The 3,984-nt window shown below is 38.0% G+C and overlaps 1 non-coding gene across 1 annotated transcript; it reads right to left on the bottom strand.

Annotated features, from left to right (window-relative positions):
• Positions 1 to 2,636: 2,636 nt before the first annotated feature.
• LOC140855111 (small nucleolar RNA R71) lies at positions 2,637 to 2,742 on the bottom strand. Its single transcript, XR_012138142.1, has one exon. It is a non-coding gene; the product is annotated as a small nucleolar RNA R71 (small nucleolar RNA).
• Between the last annotated feature and the right edge of the window lie 1,242 nt (positions 2,743 to 3,984).

The raw sequence follows: 3,984 nt of genomic DNA, 5'->3' as shown, positions 1-3,984 counted from the left end.
GTAAGTCCTACGTGTCTAGAACTCTATGATCGAAAATCAGAATTCTCTGATCATGAGTTTCACACATTTTGGGTACTGATAAACACTTAATTTAAGTATTTTAAATTAAGAAATTATATTTAATTTATCTTATTTATTAAGAATTTGATGTTTCTTTCGATGTTTTACAGGAAAGGTGATCGCTGATACAAAGAGTCCGATTCATAGATCAAAAAGATTCAAGTTTGAAGAAAATTAGACTTAAAATAAAATTAAAATAAAAGAAAGACACATCTGGTATTATAGAAAATGAAGATACTATGCAAGGAATCTAAAAAGGATATAGAAGTCATTATTAATGAACTTTTGTATCCTTTTGGAATATACAAAAAAAAAGGTTCACGTGAATAATGCTGGGCGCATGAAGTCTGGCGCGCGTGATGTGAATCCAAAAGAAGAAATTGTGGGACGCACGCGTGAAGGTTGGCAACACGAGCTCGTGGGTGCGCGTGAACACGCGGACGCAGGCAGGACGCGGAATGCGTGAGGCAGGACGCGGGCAGGCGCGCACCGCAGACACAGTGGCGAGCAAATTAAAGAAAAAATTTTTTATTTGGAAATATTTCAAGTGAAAAGATTTGTATTTTTTTTAGTCCCACATCGGAAAACCATGTAAAACTCCTCCCTCCTAATATCTATAAAAAGGCTTTTGTACTCCCATTAGAGGGGGAGCCCAGAAATTCTTCTAGAGCCTTGCATAGAGGAATAGAAAGGGACTACTTCATGAGCAGCTAGGCTAGCAGTCTCGGGAGTGGAGAAGAAATTTTGTAACGACACAGAGATGGTTTATTGTTCTAAACTTTTCTGTATTTCTTTATATGCAATAAAGATTATGCTTTTTATTTAAATTATCATGAGTTCTTTAATTGCTCCCTATCATATGCTTTTATTTATGCTTTCTTGTTAGATTAATATTAGGAACAACTTTTACTTTCCGGAGACGCGTCGTGATCTACGGATACGGGGCGTGCCGAGGAAAGAAGAGTTGGTTACCTAGTACTTTTCGGAGACGCACCGTGATCTACGGGTACGGAGCGTGCCGAGGAAAGACAGGTATTTTTCCTAAGATTAATCACATCTATTTAGTTAAAAAAGAGATACAACTCTGCTAGTGCAAATTAATTTAAAACTCTCGAGCTCTTTATTTTTTTAATTACCTAAATTTTACGATAATTTATTTTCTAAATCAAAAATAACGCTTCTTTCTTTTACCTTGCAATTTCAACTTAGCCCAAGGTCCCCGAGGATACGATCTCGACTCATCCTACCTACGTAGTGAGTAGAGTTATTTTTGGTGCTATCAACGACTACGCATCAAATTTTGGCGCCGTTGCCGGGGATCTTGGCACGGTTGAATTAAAAAAAAAAAATTTAAAAAAAATATATATAAAAAGATAAAATTATATAAAAAAAATCACTGACATTTCATAACACTTAACTAAAATAGCGTAACCTCAAATATAAAAATTTCTAACCTGATTGGACACCTTGTTTCTTTGCATTGCATCTCCATAATTGATCTTAAGGGCAATAACCCATTAACCAGATAAGGTGGGGATTTGATCACCCTTCCTTGGCCCATAAATCACTCCCTTGCATTTGCATAACCTAGACCTTAATTTAAAATCAACTAGACGTCAGCCTTAGGAATTTTGAGCTCAATAGGATAAGAAAGCTCTAGAGTTGAACCAAGTGCGGATTGGTTAATTGCTCGGTGTCTAAGGCAAGTGTAAAGAAAGTGGTTTTCAATTGGTTCCGTTGACTGACCTGGCCAACTTAGTTGGTGTCTAAGGAAAGCAACGAGCAGGGAACCTCCCACATCTTACGCTTACCTGGCCGAGTCAGTTAGTCAGTCTTGAGCTTGGAGTGCTCAAAAGCAATCTTGAAAGTTAGGAGCTGTCTAGATCTAAGTTAACCTTAGGATAGAGAGTCTATGATTGTTTAAGTTGATTGCAATTAACATCTAAACATTAATTAATTTCTCTCTTTTCATAGATTTAAGATTCTTAGGTTCTTCTCTTTAGATTTTCTTCATTCTTTTCTCACTTTATTATAAAAATATATATTATAAAAAAAAAAAAAAAAAATTCTGTGTGCGCTCTACAGTATAATTGTAAGGTATATGCTTGGCCGTAGATCGTTACGACCAGAAATCCAACCTTTTGATCCAGAAATAGAAAGAACCCTTAGAGCCAACAGACATAAAAAGATGGACCGAAATCAGGAGAATGATCCACCCAAGCAATTGAATGAGTACTTTACTCCTTCCACATATACCTACTCTCCTTGTATTCAAGTGCCCCCTGTGGAGGCTACTCAATATGAAATTAAGTCCAGTATAATCCAAATGTTACCTTCATTTTATGGACTTAGTAATGAAGACCCTTATAAACATCTTGAAGAATTTCTTGAGATATGCTCAACTGTCAAAATTCACAACTTCTCCGATGATGCTCTTAGGTTGAAATTATTCCCTTTTTCACTTAAGGACAAAGCCAAATACAGGCTACATACTTTGGATTCCATGACTATATCAACCTGGGACCAGCTGCAAGGAGAGTTTCTCAAGAAATATTTTCCCATAGGAAAAATGAATCAAATAAGGAAAGCCATAACTAGTTTTTCCCAATTAGATGGAGAAATATTTCATGAAACATGGGAAAGATTAAAGGATCTTATTAGAAAATGTCCCCACCATGATGTACCCAAGTGGCAGTTAATCCAATATTTTTATGATGGGCTCTCTGAAAGACATCGACAAATGGTCGATGCATCATGCGGTGGGACATTTATGCTGAAAAGTGAGGATGAGGCATGGCAACTGTTTGAAATTTTAAGTAAAAATTTATTACATCATATGTCTGCCTCCATTAGAGATAAACCCATGTTAAACTCAAAAAGAGGTGGAATATATGAAGTAGAAAATGCCATAGATATCCATCAAAAGGTAGATGAACTGTCCCAAAAATTAGATCGTCTTCTAAACACTGGACAATCCCCGATTCCACCTAATCCAATCCAAGAAGTTTGTGCATTGTGTGCAAGTCCAAATCATTTTGTTAGTGAATGCCCAGCCGCACCCCAATTTCCTGAGTTTGTGCACGAACAGGTTCAGCAAGTCCAACAAGCTCGCAGACCAGGAAACGATCCATATTCGAACACTTATAACCCCGGCTGGAGAAACCATCCAAATTTTTCTTGGAGACCACAACCAGTGGTTGGTCCTGCCACACCTCGACCTCAATATCAAGACTCAACATATAGGCATGGACCATACCATCAATTTCAAAATGTTCCTCAACCGTCTACTACTGGTCACAGCTCAGCTTTTGAGGAAAAAGTCCTGAAAGCACTAGAAAGATTAGAAGTCAACACTCAGACCCTTAACTCCCACACACAATCCATTGCTAAGCTAGAGACCCAAATAGGTCAACTAGCAACTGCATTCAGTAGGAGGGAAGGAGAAAAATTACCTAGCCAATCAGAGAGCAACCCAAGAGGGCAATTTGTGATTGAGAGTTCTAATACCCCAGAAGCTTTTTCTGAACATGCCAAATCAATCATGACTCTGAGAAGTGGGAAGGTCATTGAACACACTAGTAAAACCAATGAGACCGACCCTAAATCTCTAACCGAATCCAAATCACCCAAGAACAAGGAGGACCTGAAAATAGAGAAGGAACCAACTGCACCAGAATCATCTTACTTGCCTAAAGCCCCATTTCCGGATGCCCTGAAAGCCCCTATTCCTGCAGATAAGAAGGGAGGAAAACTCGATGAGATGTTGGAATTGTTTTAGCAAGTCCAAATTAATCTTCCCCTTCTAGATGCAATCAAACAGGTCCCTGCTTATGCCAAATTTTTGAAGGATTTGTGCACCCAAAAACGTAAATCTAGATCACAAATTCCAAAGAAAGTACGTCTCACTGAACAGGCTAGTTCTGT

The sequence above is a fragment of the Elaeis guineensis genome, chromosome 1 (assembly GCF_000442705.2).
Source record: "Elaeis guineensis isolate ETL-2024a chromosome 1, EG11, whole genome shotgun sequence".
Lineage (NCBI taxonomy): Eukaryota > Viridiplantae > Streptophyta > Magnoliopsida > Arecales > Arecaceae > Elaeis > Elaeis guineensis.
Note: the sequence above shows the minus strand (reverse complement) of the source record. Positions and strands in the feature narration are given on the sequence as shown.